This window comes from Orcinus orca, chromosome 4 (assembly GCF_937001465.1).
Source record: "Orcinus orca chromosome 4, mOrcOrc1.1, whole genome shotgun sequence".
Lineage (NCBI taxonomy): Eukaryota > Metazoa > Chordata > Mammalia > Artiodactyla > Delphinidae > Orcinus > Orcinus orca.
The window spans coordinates 134,382,678-134,401,599 of record NC_064562.1 but is presented as its reverse complement, the minus strand read 5'-3'; positions in this window follow the sequence as shown (position 1 = coordinate 134,401,599).

Sequence of the window (18,922 nt, the reverse complement as noted above, 5' to 3'; positions counted from 1 at the left end):
TAGATTATGTCTTTGATTTCTTTTGAGGAACACAAATTTGAAATCAGTAGTGAACATGTGGTTTGTGTTGAGTTCATGTCAATGCGATTCGTTCCAGGTCTTATATCTCCAACTGTCCCATTCCTATTAACACCAGACTGTGAAGGAAAAAAGAGTCATGAAGCTTGATCTTTCAGAAGCAGAATGTAGTACATAGGATGTTATATGACCTTGCCCATGCCCTGCAGTGATACCACATCCTCCCCTTAATCCTCATCCCTCCTAATTCGCAAGGGGACTCCCCTCGTGCTGAGCTATTGCTGGGGAAGTACAAGAGCTGTCAAAAGCAATTTGATAAAGCAGGGTGTCACCTTCCAGACCCAAGCCCTGAGACTCAGCCACAAACGGGGCCCAGCAGTTTCAGACAATCTCACCTGCACCCAAGGAAGCTTGCTGCCCATTATAAAGGCTTAGTGAGGGTTTGTCTTGCAACTTCTGGCTCTAATTTTGTTCTTTTGAACATTAGCTTAAACCTTCCAGGAGTTCCTTCCAGGTTTATAATTTTCTTGACCTTACTTGACTTGCTTTGCCACTTTCACAAGGAGCAGAAACAACTGAGAATTAGAAAGTATTATTCAGATATTTGCTGAAGGAATTGTTTACACTGCTCTTTTTTTATTTTTTAAATTTTATTTATTTATTTATTTTGGCTGTGTTGGGTCTTCGGTGCTGCACACGGGCTTTCTCTAGTTGCAGCAAGCGGGGGCTACTCTTCGTTGCGGTGTGCGGGCTTCTCATTGCAGTGGCTCCTCTTGTTGCGGAGCACGGGCTCTAGGTGCACGGGCTTCAGTAGTTGTGGCACGCGGGCTCAGTAGTTGTGGCGCACGGGCTTAGTTGCTCCACAGCATGGGGGATCTTCCCGGACCATGGCTCGATCCCGTGTCCCCTGCATTGGCAGGTGGATTCTTAACCACTGTGCCACCAGGGAAGCCCCATACATTGCTCTTTTAGATATGTCAGAAAAGAACACAGTTTTTCAAAATCATGGACCAGTAGCTTTCCTTATATTGTGAAAGAAGTGCACATTTCTGAGGATCTCTGTCTCTGTTTCAAGAACATGTATCAGATACTCCTTGTCTAATTTTCTCTGTCAGCAATGTCCCCATCACTAAAATAAAAAGAAAGTTTAAATATGGGGAAAAAAGTTTGATATCATTATTTCTTATGGTTCTTGCTACTAAAGGCCTTGTCTCTGGGGTATAGATTTTTGGCCAGTTAGTCAGTAAACAGTCATTATTATATAATGAGTATTAATAATAGTAAAAGACTAAGTGTTATGGGATAATATTAGGGTACAGTATTGTCAACTTAAAAAATGCACAACGTGAGAGTTGCGAGTTAAGTTTTATTTGGGGCAAAATGAGGACTGCAGCCCCGGAGACAGCATTTCAGATAGCTCTGAGAAATTGCTCCTAAGAGGCAGTGGGGAAGGTCAGTATATATGTGATTTTGGTGAAGGGGAAATACATGCAATCAAGCACATATTTTTTGCAGAGGTTTCTGCTAGTCTCGTGCACGTTACTGCTAGTCACAAGAGCAGACGTCACCATGAAGGATTTTAGTGCTTTTCTAGTTTTGAGGAGATGCAAGAATTGGGCTCATAAAATTGGCTCCTGAAAATATCTATCTGAAGACCTGTTCTGCCAGTTTTTCCCAGAGCACAGAGTGTCTCATTTCTGCTTTCCACCCTGAACTCCTTTCAGGGCGTGTTGAAAATCAGCAGCTGCAGCAGCACATGATTTAATCCCTGTAGAGGTAGATGGCGAGGGCCAATTTGTAGCTGACAGTATGATGTGTATTTTAACAACCTAACGTCTTCCACAGTTTGGCATTTATGCTAAAGAGCTTGACCTTCTGAGACTTCTGTTTTATCTTTCTCAGAGTGTTTTTCATGTGTTTTGCATAAGCAAATGAATTTGAATACAAAGTTAAAGCTGAATTAAACTCTGGAAATTCTTCACACTTTTTTTTTTAAATCACTAACTCTCCTTTACTAATAAACTCCCTAAAGAAGTTGGTTGGGAAGTTAAGGGGTATAATGGTTCAGCTACCTGAATGAAATCCAGAGAGAGAGGACATTAACATTAGGTCTCCCAGTTTAAGAGGAGAAAGCTTATTTTCACTGGTTTAAAAATGCAATCTTTGCCTCCACCTTATTAATTCACTTAATGTTAATTATCGTATGTATATATATATATATATATATGCATGCCATTGGCCATAGATAATAAAAGGGTAAGCGAGTTGAGAGTCTGACGCTCTTCACCAAACACTCAGCTTCAAGAAACACCGTTTAAAGCCAAATATTAAGTATGGTGCCTAATCTATCCTGAGCACACTTGTCAAACTTGACCACGGTTTGGAGGCTATATGTTTCTTCTATTTGTTTTCTGAAAAAGAAGGATTAGCATATGCACATCACACTTTTATCCACACCTAAGTAAACTGATTTTTCTTAGGGAAAATTGCACACTGTTTTACATTTTTCATTTTAATTGCATACTTACTTTTGTGGGTTATTAACACTTGCCAATATCTCCATGAGTTCCAGCCCATCACACTCCTCTCCCCTTCCCTGGATAACCTGCAGTGGACCAACCATGAGTAAAGTGATGGGCTGCCCACGATCAAAGTCAAGTAAATGATGTGAATCACTTTTGAAGAGGATAAGTACCATCACAGTCATATATTCTTAGTTGAAAGACAAATCTTGACCATCAATAGTCTACCATTTATGTGCCTTATAGTTATAAGTGCACCTGGTGTAAAACTTCCTCCTCTTTTTAAATTCTGGCCCAAAATGTTGTTGGGTTTTAAATATATGGAGACATTTGAGAAATTGTATACATACTCCAGTAACTTACACAGTGAAACATGGCTATGAACTTCCTTTTGGAAGGTATGTGAAAAATATGTGAGCCTGTTAATTTGAACAGAAATGCAGTACAGGCATCCTTCAGAGATACCGTAAGTTTGGTTCCAGACCACCACGGTAAAGCAAGTCACACAAATTTGTTGGTTTCCCAGTGCATATAAAAGTTATTTTTACACTATACTGTAGTCTACTGAGTGTGCAATGGCATTGTGTCTAAAAATACAATGGACATATCTTCATTAAAAATACTTTATTGCTAAATAGTGCTAAACATTGTCTGAGCCTTCAGCAAGTCATAATCATTTTGCAATAGTAGCATCAAAAATCACTGATAATAGATCACCATGACAAATATAATAATAGTTAACAATTTGAAATATTGTGAGACTTACCAAAATATGACACAGAGAAAGGAAGTGATCAAATGCTACTGGAGAAATGACGCATATGCCAAAAAGATACTTGAGGCAGGGCTGCCACAACCTTCAATTTGTAAGAAATGCACTATTGGCAAAGTGCAGTAAGTGAAGCACAATAAAAAGAGATATGCCTGTATTTAAGGGGGATAAGAGTTCCTTTTGATAATTTTCTTAACTATTAATAAATGTCATACATAAATATCATGTTGTACCAATAAACCAGTCTCTGACTTTGCAGACAGTAGGGTCAGAAACTAAATTAGGAAATTTTAGGTTAGAATGAGCTGGTTTTCAGAAATCTTTATAATGTTCTTTAATTCTGAAAGATTGTACAACATCTATATAAATACAAAAATACTTGTAATCAGAATATTATTTGTTCATGGAAATAGATTGTCTGCAGGAGAACTAGAGTAGTGATACCATGTTCACATCTCAGCAGCTGTTTAAATATTAAAACTACTTGTACAGAAAGAAGGCAATGTGGTCTTATGAATCAAGGAAGACTTCAAGGTTTGGACTGGGAAAGAGAAACGGAAAGAGTGTTCCAGATTGGTGGATTTAGATGAGCGAAGCAAGAAGAAAAGATTGAGGGCTTCCCTGGTGGCGCAGTGGTTGAGAGTCCGCCTGCCGATGCAGGGCGTGCCCCGGTCGGGAAGATCCCACACGCCGCGGAGCGGCCGCTGAGCCTGCGTTCCGGAGCCTGTGCTCCGCTACGGGAGAGGCCACAGCAGTGAGAGGCCCACGTACCGCATAAAAAAAAAAAAAAAAAAAAAAAAGAAGAAGAAAAGATTGAAGACTCGAGAAGATACATCTAAGGAAAACAGGAGAAAATGGTGGCTTAGAACCAATTATAGAAGGGCTATGCCTCCAACCATACTAATGCATGAATCCCTTAGAGGTTATTCATATTTAGTATTTATAATTATTGTTTGTAATAGTTTAATTGAAGAAGGATGGATCGAATGGGTGTTTATCATTTATTGAATAAAGAGAGTGATGTAACAGATGAGTTCACCTTTGCAGTTCATTTTCCCCAACATTCTTAAACTCCAATGTGTGGAAACTCTGTTTTCCTCAGGTTCTGGGAAGTTTGTTGAATATCATTGCATGTGAAAGCAATGAACAGTTCTAGAAGACCTGTGCTTTCTAGGGGAAATAACCTAGATTGGTACTCCATAAGAGTAACCCTTGGGTGATGTTTACATGCAAACCCATTCAGTTAAATACTGTATTTACCAAAATTGCTTCCTATTGCTTGGAGGGAAAATGAGGGAGAATTTCATTTTAAAAAGTGATAAATTCTTGTGTGAGTCTGGTTTAAATGATCTAGCTTAATGAATGACTTACTTCTAAAAGATTATTCACACTTGCTCACCATAGAACCAAGCATAACAAAAAACTTAACTACTGCTTTTTTTTTTTTTTTTCCAGTATGCGGGCCTCTCACTGCCATGGCCTCTCCCGTTGCGGAGCACAGGCTCTGGACGCGCAGGCTCAGCGGCCATGGCCCACGGGCCCAGCCGCTCCACGGCACGCAGGATCCTGCCGGACCGGGGCACGAACCCACGTCCCCCGCATCGGCAGGCAGACTCCCAACCACCAAGCCACCAGGGAAGCCCCTTAACTACTGCTTTTTTACATTACCAAGCAATATTTATTTTATTGAAGTAAATATAGAACAACACATATCTATAAAAAATTAACCTCTACAGTGCACTACTTCATCTAGAGATGTGCAATTTCTCTAGCTGAATGGTAATAGTTGACTTTTGTGTTTTTTCTAGGAGGTGAGGCTGCAATTTTGTGTTGTAACACTTTTAGTAACAACAAATGGAGAAAGGAAAGCAAAAAAGTTATTAGTAGCTTTACATGTAATTATTAGAATTGGCAATCAGTTTTATGTCATCTCTTTGCCAATGCAGAATGGAGGTGAATTTTAAATGGTTACACATTATACATATTACAATATTTTAATTAGTGAAGAAAGTCAGCCTCAAAATTGTCTTCCGCAAGTTAAGTATGCCATTAACTATGAACTTGAAAACAGGCCTCCACAGTGATTTTTAAAAGTCTAGTTGATACCTTTCATTGGTGCTGTACTTTATAAAATCTAGTTTTGTAATAAAATATATTTATTGGAAATGAAACTATATGAATAAAAGTTTATACATTTTTGCACAGTTTTCAAATAATGGCTGAATTTTACACCATTCCAGAAAAATCAATATGTATTTACCTAGTTAGTAAAGCTGAAATGCTGAGTTGTATATTTGTGCATGTGAGAGTCTATATTTTACTTTTTATGAATTTCTTTGAATCCAAGCTGAATGATTTCATAAAGACAGCCTGAAGGAATATGGGCACCTTGGACAACCAGCTGAGAGGACAGACTCCACTTGTGTGGAGTTTGGCAAGGAAGCACCTCTTAAGTTTTCTCTGCAAAAGTAAAGAGTAGGAGTGGGGAATGGGGCAGGATGTGTGGGGTTGGAGGAGGTGGGACTCAAGGAAAGAGCAACCCTGAGGCACTGGACCCGCACTCCCTGCTGGTGGAACCCATCAACTTCTTTTACTGGTTTCATCTAGTTTCTCTGGCACCTTAGAATTCCTGGGGAACTTTATTTTCAGAATCTGACTGTATGATTCAGAATGCATATTTTCTTCCTAAGAAAACACTGACAATCTGTCCAGGCTTCAGCAAGAGTTTCACACCACTTCCTGAATTTGACATCAAAATTCGCCTGCATCATTACAAAGGTTGAGGGCTCTAGGAACACTGGCAGCCACCAGCATGAGTCTTGGCTAGGTTTCTCTAGGTTCAGAACGTAACGTGGATTTATTAAATCCACAAGCTTAGAGATGGGCTTGAATGATTCAGAAAAGAATTGAAAGACAGAAACCACAGTATTCTGACAATAAGTTTATTAAAAATCCATCAATGTTACATTTATTACATGAGAAATGTACTTCATATTTGGTTTAAATCCATTCTCAAATCTTCATCACCAGATTAGCTTCACAAAGATATTGCATTTTACAAATTCCAAGAGATTAAAAGGGGGTTATCAGACAGGAGAAAGAAATGCAATATAATTTGACACTTGTTTTTCATAGAGGATCAGATTTTCAAAGGGATTTTTTGATTAATTAGAGTTAGGCTTAATATCACGATCCATATTACTAGTCACATTATTATGGCTTGAAAGAGTTAATATGTCTTTGAAATGAGAATAGTTTAGCTCCTATTTATTGGTAGGGCCCGATAAATGGTCCCCCAATGTGCTTTAAAATCTTTCTTATTGTATCGTTCTCATGATATTCTTTTGAGACAGGTGATTACGGCCAACTGCCAGAAGTCAAAGGTAGCAGAAAATTGTGACATTTTGTTATGGCAGCCCTAGGAAACTAACACAATGAGTGAAAAATAAGAAATCAAGAAATAAAAACGTTATGAATTCCAGTAACATGCTAGAGTTAATCATTTTTAGAATTCGAAGGTATCTTAAAGATTAACTGGGAATTTGCTGGCGGTCCAGTGGTTAGGACTGCGCTTTCACTGCCGAGGGTGCAGGTTCAATCCCTGGTTGGGAGCTAAGATCCCACATGCTGCGTGGAGTGGCAGGGGTGTAAAGAAAAAAAGATTAACTGGCCCAATTCCCTTGTTCTGCAACTGAGGAAACTGAGTTATAACGAGAACTTTGCAGCACATGTAAGGTAGAATTTCCATAAGACAGATCCATTCCATAAGATACCTATTCCTGGTCCTCTTTTCTCAATGGCTTACCGTGTTCAGAGAAAGAGTACCTGTAACCAAAGTCCAGAAAGACCATAAGTAAAATAGACAATATAGATGAGTGTATTTGATAGTCAGATCAGACAAAGATCCATTTTTTCCGGGAAGATCAAGGAAGGCATCAAAGAGGATGTAGAATGTGTGTGTGTGGTTTTGTCTGTGTTTTGTTTTAATTTTTAGGTTTGAAGGATGGTAGGCAAGTTGGTAGGCAGAGTGGTGAAAAGAGGACATTTCAGTTGGAGATGGTAGGAACATCCTAGGTGGAGGCAGGACACACTGGCTATGTTTGGAAAAAGTGAGGGATCAGTTGATTGCTGGATAGGGCTCCAATGGAGGTTTAGTAGCAAATAAAACTGGAATTGTGGCAAAGACCACGCTACTAAGAGTCAGAGCCTGGGGAAGGAGGGTCATGCTGTACGGATAGCAACATACCCTTGCTGGGTAAGGAAATTTGCTTTGATTCGGGGCCCAGGTGTCCCATCTGTCAAGATTCATTACTCTTTTCCCTGGCAGGAGGTAGTTGCCAATGGGTAATTCAGATTTGATTATAACAGCATCTGGGAACTACTATAATGTTCTGCCTGCTTCTGATTCCTCAAACCTGGTTATTTGAGTGAATGCATGTGTGCTTACATATGTATGTGCACAAGAGAGAGGCCCCCATGCAAAGCCCCAAATTAGTACACGTTGGTTCAAAAATGTCAGTCTATTCTAGCTGATACCATGCCTTTCTGGGCATTAGAATGCCATGAAAACCAGCACGAGAAAGTGAACCATAGTTCTTAAGGCCATATGTTTTTGACACAGAACGTTTGTAACTTCCAGTATTCCCAAGAGGCAAGCAGTTCTCGAAGGGGGTTATATCTATTTATCCCTGTACATCTCTAAAGGGAGAAATATTAAAGGAAGTTTTACATTGTGCAAATAATCATTAACAGCCATTTTAATTGCATATGCATTGAGTTCTTGCAATGTCAATGTACAAATTTTATATTTAGTGTACTATCCTTGCAAGAATTTCCTACAAGCCATTTGGATCACGCAGCAATTACTGCAGAATGATGGTGCCTTATGTTTTCAGATATATACAGGTTATCACAGGATAAAGTGTTAATGACTTGATGATACCTCAAGTTGTTGTGTAAGGAAAAGGACTAATTTTTAAATCAAGGACTCATCAAGCTTAAGGTAAAAGAATAACACTTAGTCTTTATAAGCAGCACTTCTGTCCTGCAAACCCCAAATTGTTAAAGATTTTACAAATATTAATTTATTCTCATTCTTTTCAGACTAGTTTTATTTATTGTAAGAAAAATATATGGGTCAACTTAAAACAAAAAATTTCACCTTACATCAATAATTATATTTGACATACAGTTCTTAAGGCCAAATACTTTTTTAGACAAATTATCTTCATTGCAACTTGTACGCTGGGACGTTGTTTTGTAAGGTATATTTTATTGCTCCGTGAATTTAGGCACCTCAAGTACTTTGCATCTAACTCAAATTAAAATAGTTCCCAAATAACTGAGAAACAGTTTAGTCCCAAATGTTTATCTCTAGGTTACAGATGTTTTCTTTCTTCATCTTTCTGCCTTAGATGCATTTGATTCCTTTTTAACGTTATAATCGGAGTTAAATAAATAAACGTTTCCATTGGGAAAATTGGGGAAAGGGCTTTCACCAGCTGCAAGCTTCACCGCATCGGTAAATTTATGTTTATTCTGTGGTAAAACAATAATGCATGGCTCTGGCCCGAATTCACAGTTAAATGTAATCTGTTTAATTGGGTAAGTTCAGTCTGAGGTCCTTCTGTCCTTCATAAAACCGTACTCTGGCAGTTACGATTCTAACAAACCTCCAAGAGTGAGTTACGGTTTGGTGCTCAAACTGGGACTATCTACAGGATTATTCAGAAAGTAATATCCCAACTGGGGGCACTTTATCTTTTTACAATGGGATATTTAATTTTACTGTGCTTAGAAATATTTGTCAAAGAGGCAAAAAAAAAAGTTTTTTCAGAGACTTTTTTGGCTCTTTCCTCTAGTTTTCTAAGGTAATTAGTGTAATAATGTTTCAGTTCCTTTGAGTGAGGAATATGTTTTAAAACTGTCAGATGAGTTTTAAAGAGAAGTCAAGACTACATACAGGTTAATGAATCATGTCTGAATTTAGGATTTGGGCTCTTTCCCATCCTCGTGGTCAAGTGTTTCTCAGATACATTGAAGATAGACTGTAGGCCCACGAATTAGGTGCACCCTCATAAAAGGCTTAAGCACCATTACACATGCTCTGTTTTCATTGAATGGAGGGGAAGGAAACTGGCATTTTTTGAGCACCTATTATAAACAGACAGAGTGCTCTGTGTGTTACACACATTAACTCATTCAATAGTCTCTCTCTTTCTATTTTCTCATATTTATCTACATATCTACATCTATATATAGTTTATCTTTGTAGTAAAAGAGGAAACTGATTTTCGGACGTTAAATATTTTTTCAATGTGGAACCAGAAGCTAAAAGCTAAAGCCTAATCTTTCTGGCTCCAAAGTCTATTCTCTTTTTCCTTTATTTTTACTTTCAAAATTTAAATAAGTAATGCAAAAATCCATTCTCTTTGTAAAAAACTAGAATATTGTGGTTAACATTTAAGTGCCTTTGGAAAACCATCTCTACTTCTGGTCTCTTTCTTCTCTCTGCTGAGATAAACAATTTTATGAATTTAATGTGTATTTTTTCAGAACTTTAAAATATTTTGCTCACATATATGTACCCATAAAAATGTATAGCATGGTTTGGTATGTTTTGTTATTTTTCACATAATAGTGTACAAATAATTGTATAAGTCACTTTTTATCACTCAACATTATGTATTTGAGATCTACCTATCTTGAGACCCACAGATCTAGTTTAACAGCTCTGTGACTATATCATGTTTGAATTTATAATTACAATTGCGATGAATATTGTGACAACATTCTGTTACAATTCTCCTTGAGCATATGTGCTAGTGTTTCAGTCAGAGGGTGAACCCATAAGTAGAACTGCTGGGTAAGAGTATGTACATTTTTAGGTTTAATAGATACTGCTCAATTTCTCCCCAAAGTGGATCTCCCAGTTTTTCTTTGTACAAACAGAGTATGAGAGCACCCATTTCCCCATACCTCACCAACTTTGGGGGCTGTGCTCAGCTTTTAGGTTTTTGCCTAACTGATGAGACAAAAAGTATTATCTCACTGTTGCTTCAATTTCTTTTTCCCTGATTACTAAAGAAGGTAGCCATCCTGTTAATGGCCTATTACTCCTATTAATTACTTTTTCATTTTTGTCCATTTTTCTTTCAGGTATTTGTCTTTTTTCTTACTGACATACTGTCTGTTATGCATATTGCAAATATTTTTCTTAGCCCATAGTTTATCTTTTAATTTTGTAATGATTTCTTGAATTGTTCAGAAATTTTAAACAAATGTACTCCATTGTATTGATTTTTTGCATTAAAAATTATTCTTTACGAAGGATTTCTTCACTCCAGGGTCATAGAGTTATTCTATATTTTCTCCTAGTAATGTTAAAGTTTTCATTTTTATACATAGTGATGTTAGAGGATGGTGTGAAGTATTGATTGAAATTTGTCCTGTCTTTTGACATTACCAGATAGTGTAAGGCTAAAAGTAGAGACAGATCTACGTTGAGAACAAAGTTTCTAATTTTTCCAAGGTCAAGTTCAAAGAGAGCCTGGTCCTTGGTATAAGATTCCTAGTCTGACCCTGGGTGCCAATAGGGCTAACTTGCTTTGACAGCATTTACCAATGAAAGAGAGGAGAGGGAATTTGGAAAGAAAGGGTACTTGCTACAAAGTGTTCTATATGCTTAGAAATATAGCATTGTGTTCTCATCCCTGTAGATTGGGGCTAGTGAACTATTGAGAACTTTTTGTTATAAAACATTAGAGAAATGACACAAGAGAGGTAGAAATCATGGGTAAATATTAGGTCGATGCCATATTATGTGCAAGCAGGTCGGCATTTATGACCATGCCAGTGGTGCACTGCACAGCTCCAGATGGAGCCATTCACACTAACTATGATGTGACTGAAGCCCCTTAGAGCTGTGTAATGCATGACCTGCCTCACTCTGGACTGTGGCACTATCTTTATGGTAAGATGCTAGATAAATAAGGATATAATATATAAGACATAGTATCTGCCTTCAAAGACCTTAAAATAGTATTAGGTAAATATGACAGAGAAACACACACACACACATGCTCATGCACAGGCACACACACACACCTAACAATGTAAGACAATGATTGTTAAGTGCCAAACGAAGGAATAAACAAAACAAACCATGGCTATATAAAGCAGGAGAGATCACTTCCAACTATGATGATCAGAAATGGTTTCATGGAAAAGCAGAAACACAGATTGGACTGTGAAGGGTGGTAGAAGTTAAATGAGAAGAAAATAATAAAGAGGACATTTCAGACAATGGAAAAAATGTAAGCACAACATTGAGCCAGCAGTCACAATGTCTGAGAGAAGAGAGAATAAGTGGAATTAATTGAATAGGGGATTCTAAAAGAGTAGAGGGAGTTAAGGTTGGAAGGGTAGGATGGAACCATATTGTGGACAGCCTTTTGATTTCAGGAAAAGGATTTGAAATATCCAGGAGGTATATGGACTTATTCAAATTATTAGAGAAAAGGAGTGTCAAGAAAATATGTAAGGAATATTAATCTAACAGTGACGTCTACAGTACATTCAAGCAAAAAAAAAAAAGCTAGAGTAAGGATGTTATATAAATATTATAATAGATATGGAGCTTCGAGGGTCTAAACTATGGAGAGCGCCAGTGACATGGGAAGAGGCAAGATAGGAATAAAGTGAATCTAAATCCAAGACATCTGGGGAATTCCCTGGCTGTCCAGTGGTTAGCCTCCGCGCTTCCACTGAAGGGGGCAAACGTTCGGCCCCTGGTCAGGGAACTAAGATCCTGCATGCCGCGTGGCATGGCCAAACAATAAAAAAAAGAAAAAAAAAAGATAAATAGGTAAATAAATAAATCCAAGATATCTGGTAAACAGGGAGTTGGTATTTCAAGCCGAGATGCTGGCAGACTATTTCTTTTTCTTTTTTTTTTTTTTGCGGTACGCGGGCCTCTCACTGTTGTGGCCTCTCCCGTTGCGGAGCACAGGCCCAGGCCCAGCGGCCATGGCTCATGGGCACAGCCACTCCGCGGCATGTGGGATCTTCCCGGACTGGGCACGAACCTGCGTCCCCTGCATCGGCAGGCGGACTCTCAACCACTCTGCCACCAGGGAAGCCCATCTTTTTCTTTCTTTTTTTTTTTTTTTAACATCTTTATTGGAGTATAATTGCTTTACAATGGTGTATTAGTTTCTGCTTTATAACTAAGTGAATCAGTTATACATATACAAATGTTCCCATATCTCTTCCCTCTTGTGTCTCCCTCCCTCCCACCCTCCCTATCCCACCCCTCTAGGTGGTCACAAAGCACCAAGCTGATCTCCCTGTGCTATGCGGCTGCTTCCCCCTAGCTATCTACCTTACGTTTGGTAGTGTATATATGTCCATGCCTCTCTCTCGCTTTGTCACAGCTTACCCTTCCCCCTCCCCATATCCTCAAGTCCATTCTCTAGTAGGTATGTGTCTTTATTCCTGTGTTATCCCTAGGTTCTTCATGACATTTTTTTTTCTTAAATTCCATATATTTGTGTTAGCATATGGTATTTGTCTTTCTCTTTCTGACTTACTTCACTCTGTATGACAGACTCTAGGTCCATCCACCTCATTACAAATAGCTCAATTTCGTTTCTTTTTATGGCTGAGTAATATTCCATTGTATATATGTGCCACATCTTCTTTATCCATTCATCCGATGATGGACACTTAGGTTGTTTCCATCTCTTCGCTATTGTAAATAGAGCTGCAATGAACATTTTGGTACATGACTCTTTTAGAATTATGGTTTTCTCAGGGTATATGCCCAGTAGTGGGATTGCTGGGTCATATGGCAGTTCTATTTGTAGTTTCTTAAGGAACCTCCATTCTGTTCTCCATAGTGGCTGTACCAATTCACATTCCCACCAGCAGTGCAAGAGTGTTCCCTCTTCTCCACACCCTCTCCAGCATTTATTGTTTCTAGATTTTTTGGTGATGGTCATTCTGACTGGTGTGAGATGATATCTCATTGTAGTTTTGATTTGCATTTCTCTAATGATTAATGAAGTTGAGCATTCTTTCATGAGTTTGTTGGCAGTCTGTATATCTTCTTTGGAGAAATGTCTATTTAGGTCTTCTGCCCATTTTTGGATTGGATTGTTTGTTTTTTTTGTTATTGAGCTGCATGAGCTGCTTATAAATTTTGGAGATTAATCCTTTGTCAGTTGTTTCATTTGCAAATATTTTCTCCCAATCATCTGAGGGTTGTCTTTTGGTCTTGTTTATGGTTTCCTTTGCTGTGCAAAAGCTTTGAAGTTTCATTAAGTCCCATTTGTTTATTTTTGTTTTTATTTCCATTTCTCTAGGAGGTGGGTCAAAAATGATCTTGCTGTGATTTATGTCATAGAGTGTTCTGCCTATGTTTTCCTCTAAGAGTTTGATAGTTTCTGGCCTTACATTTAGGTCTTTAATCCATTTTGAGCTTATTTTTGTGTATGGTGTAAGGGAGTGTTCTAATTTCATTCTCTTACATGTAGCTGTCCAATTTTCCCAGCACCATTTATTGAAGAGGCTGCCCTTTCTTCACTGTACATTCCTGCCTTCTTTATCAAAGATAAGGTGACCATATGTGCGGGGGTTTATCTCTGGGCTTTCTATCCTGTTCCATTGATCTATCTTTCTCTTTTTGTGCCAGTACCATACTGTCTTGATTACTGTAGCTTTGTAGTATAGTCTGAAGTCAGGGAGCCTTATTCCTCCAGCTCCGTTTTTCTTTCTCAAGGTTGCTTTGGCTATTCATGGTCTTTTGTGTTTCCATACAAATTGTGAAATTTTTTGTTCTAGTTCTGTGAAAAAGGCCAGTGGTAGTTTGATAGGGATTGCATTGAATCTATAGATTGCTTTGGGTAGTAGAGTCATTTTCACAATGTTGATTCTTCCAATCCAAGAACATGGTATATCTCTCCATCTATTTGTATCATCTTTAATTTCTTTCATCAGTGTCTTATAATTTTCTGCATACAGGTCTTTTGTCTCCTTAGGTAGGTTTACTCCTAGATATTTTATTCTTTTTGATGCAATGGTAAATGGGAGTGTTTTCTTGATTTCACTTCCAGATTTTTCATCATTAGTATATAGGAATGCCAGAGATTTCTGTGCACTAATTTTGTATCCTGCTACTTTACCAAATTCGTTGATTAGCTCTAGTAGTTTTCTAGTAGCATCTTTAGGATTCTCTATGTGTAGTATCATGTCATCTGCAAACAGTGACAGCTTTACTTCTTTTCCGATTTGGATTCCTTTTATTTCCTTTTCTTCTCTGATTGCTGTACCTAAAACTTCCAAAACTATGTTGAATGAGTGGTGAGAGTGGGCAACCTTGTCTTGTTCCTGATCTTAGTGGAAATGCTTTCAGTTTTTCACCATTGAGGACGATGTTGGCTGTTGGTTTGTCATATATGGCCTTTATTATGTTGGGGAAAGTTCCCTCTATGCCTACTTTCTGCAGGGTTTTTATCATAAATGGGTGTTGAATTTTGTCGAAAGCTTTCTCCGCATCTATTGAGATGATCATATGGTTTTTCTCCTTCAGTTTGTTAATATGGTGTATCATGTTGATTGATTTGCATATATTGAAGAATCCTTGCATTCCTGGAATAAACCCCACTTGATCATGGTGTATGATCCTTTTAATGTGCTGTTGGATTCTGTTTGCTAGTATTTTGTTGAGGATTTTTGCATCTATGTTCATCAGTGATATTGGCCTGTAGTTTTCTTTCTTTGTGACATCCTTGTCTGGTTTTGGTATCAGGGTGATGGTGGCCTCGTAGAAGGAATTTGGGAGTGTTCCTCCCTCTGCTATATTTTGGAAGACTTTGAGAAGGATAGGTGTTAGCTCTTCTCTAAATGTTTGATAGAATTCGCCTGTGAAGCCATCTGGTCCTGGGTTTTTGTTTGTTGGAAGATTTTTAATCTCAGTTTCAATTTCAGTGCTTGTGATTGGTCTGTTCATATTTTCTATTTCTTCCTGATTCAGTCTTGGCAGTTGTGCATTTCTAAGAATTTGTCCATTTCTTCCAGGTTGTCCATTTTATTGGCATAGAGTTGCTTGTAGTAATCTCTCATGATCTTTTGTATTTCTGCAGTGTCAGTTGTTACTTCTCCTTTTTCATTTCTAATTCTATTGATTTGAGTGTTCTCCCTTTTTTTCTTGATGAGTCTGGCTAATGGTTTATCAATTTTGTTTATGTTCTCAAAGAACCAGCTTTTAGTTTTATTGATCTTTACTATCGTTTCCTTCATTTCTTTTTCATTTATTTCTGATCTGATTTTTATGATTTCTTTCCTTCTGGCAGACTATTTCTAAAGTAGGAAAATTGGAGTGATTAAACAGAGTGAGGTTGTACCACTAGAGGTCTAAAATAAACTTTGGCTTATGAATCCAGTAAAGAAAATGATTAAAAATAATGAAAGCCAGTTTTTTGGTAATTTTAAAATTATTTTAGTTATTCAATATTTATCTCTAGTCTTCTTAGAACAAGTGTGAGGATCATATGATTGTAACTAAATATCTTACATGGACCAAATTTTTCTTTCTTAATATAGGCAATAGTTGGAGCTTTTTCAGATTTTACATTAGAGCTAATTGCCATATGGAATATTATTGGGCTAGGAAATACTTATCCTTTGAAAAAATTGATGTTGGTATGAATAAATATTTTTGAATGAATGAATAAAGCATTCTTTATTAGATGTTTTCTTTAAAATGAGTTAAAACTCTTCAAAGCTAGATAAATTAACAAGTTCTTTTTAGTTGAATTTTGCTATATTATAGGCTTTTAATGTTTTCCTTTTGAAATTTCCACAGCTACTATATAATCGTAAGCATAAGAAATATTTTACTTACTCTACAATCATTTTAAATTTCATGGGCCAAATTCTCCCCTCAGATGTACTTTTTATAACTCCCAGTGAAGTGAGTGGAAATTTAGTTACACTATCTGAGGGCAATATTTGGAATCACATTTGCAAAGATACTGACCTTTCCTGATTCGTGTTTTATTGAGAAATTGGACATTTAAATTAGCTAGGATTAAGTGTAATAAAGCATTTGAAATTGATGCCATTTTGACATATTGGGAAAATAAGAAAAATAATGTTTTACTGCAGGTTGCTACTTTTCAGATTTTGACTTTCATTTCCCATGAAAAAATAAAAAAATTGGAGAATTAAACACCTCTACATTTTCTCCTACTGAGCTTGAAAGTTAAAGAGCATTTCAATTGCATGAGTAAAATATTTTTTATAGCATATAATAACAGTGGAGCTCCAGGAGACTGGCAGGAAAAGCGAAAGGAAATAGAGGGTGGAAGAGGGGAATGTATGTGAAATAACTGGACCCAGGAATTCAAAATAAATGAACCAAATAGTTTTACGATTAACTCATATTATTTCATCTCCACATTCTCATTGTGTGAAAACTATTACAAAGATTCCAAATGGTTCCATTTCTTTGGTGTTGACTTTAATTATCTTTTCTAAATCTCAAAGTAACAGCATATCCAGAAAAATTTAAGTCCTATGTAGACAGAATTTTTCGAGGCGTGTTGCTGATCATGTGTTGTTTACTCTGGGCATCATAGTTTTATGGCAAAGCATGGGTAAAGGTCATTCAGTTCTGTGTTGATGGTTAATTAATTTTGGAGGAACTTTTTTAGTACCTAATGAAAGATCTATTTAAGGTGATAGGGCTCATTCTCTCAATGAGAACAATCTTCAGTTTATTCCTCACACCAGTATATCATGTGCCGTGTATACAATTTACTACATATGCTATGTACCTGTTGGGTTCTAGTATTTGTTCCATGTCTTCCCATTTCCCAGTGTGGAAAGAATCAGTTCCGGCCCTTGTGAATCCTCTTCTGTGTCAATCATGTCTAATATGTACCTCATAATTGTTCTTTCCAGTTAAAATGTCCTATCAACTTTCACCTTCAGGAATTTTGCAGCCGAGTCTCCTCTTTGCTTGGGCACTTGCGCAAATACAAGGTATTAATGCTGTTGTTATCAGTTGATGCTTAGGAAAGGCTTTCTTCTGTCCTGTGAACTCTGCCGGATGCTTGCTGTGTCCCTGCAAGACTACAGTGCTCTGTCTCTAATGTGACTGCTCCATTTCTCTGTTCCCTTTCTATTAGTAAAATAAAGGCTATAGTGACAGAAATGCTGTTGAAGCCTCCTTGTCAGCAAGACTTTATTTCCCCACAAATTCTCTGTCTCCAACTGGACAGCAACAAGGACTGCATGGGACATCCCTTGTAGCACATTAAAGAGGCTCCTTCTTTCCTCATTCCAACCTGAAGTAGTGTGCGTTACAGTGAAATTTTCATGTGCTCTTAAGCTTGCAAAGTCTGAGAACTTGTGTTGCTTGTTCCTTATGCTTGGCACATAGTTAGGAGTTCTAGAAATACTTGCTGCAGGAATATATAATGGTCTTAAGGATTTACTTTTTAAATGTATGCCACATAATTTGAGTTAAAAATTGAAGGACTTACGAAGTTTTAAATAAATTGGGAGTATTATCAAGGACTCCAAACTAACAAAATATGTTTAACAGAATATAACTACTGGTAGGTTTCTTTTCTTCCCCTTTGAGAGACACAAATGATCTATGAGCCCAGGGAAGAAAAGAGTTTCCTACAAGCTCTCACTGGGAATTTTTAGGGTATGGCTTGTCTCTGTGGAAGCAGCATTGTCTTATAGCCCGCATTATACAGATATTAAAGACATCATTCTTGCCCTGGAAGGATGACTGGGGGCTGCCCTGTGCCTCAGTACAAGTTAATGGATTCACTTCTGTGTCATTATAGCAAACTCCAGATGGCTTGGTGAAGAACGCTGCAATGTAGCTATGAAACTTAGATCTGGTCCATGGTAATAATAATAATAACTTCCATTTATTTTGAACCTATTTTGTGCCTGGGGCTCTGCAAAATAGGCATTATCCTACTCATTGTACAGACAAGGAAATAGCGTTCTCAAGTGGTTATTAACCTTTCCTATGGTCTCATGTTAATACTTTTCTTGAATACTTGATTCGAACTCCATATTTCCTGATTCCAAAATTCTTGCTGTTTCCATGGCTCCTCGCCACTCCAACAGAGAGACTGGGAAGCTCTCCTAATAGAAAGGAGTTCCCCATGGTAGGAGCAATGGAGGGACACTCTTCTGGCAGTTATGTCTGGAGGAAGAGGTTTCCAGAAGCTATTTTTGTGGGTAGCCTGTATAATTTAGCACAGACTCTGGCACGATATGTATGATTTTTTACAAAGTCTTTTTGCTTCCTTCTGGTCTAAGGTTCTTTGCGGTAAATTTTTGCAGAAACATTCAGAAATGATGACTTGAGGAATCAGCGTGATGCCAGTTTTTTCTTCACAGCTGCATAGTGGCCTTTTATAAAGAGAGACTTATAATAACTGAATTCCTCAAGCAAAGAGAACAGCAGTGCAAAGGCTGGCTGGATTATAATTCACGGAGGAAACATTTGACCCAAGGATATAAGAGAATCTGTTATTTTTGCCATATTTGATTATTTAAAATTTGGGGGGTATCTTTT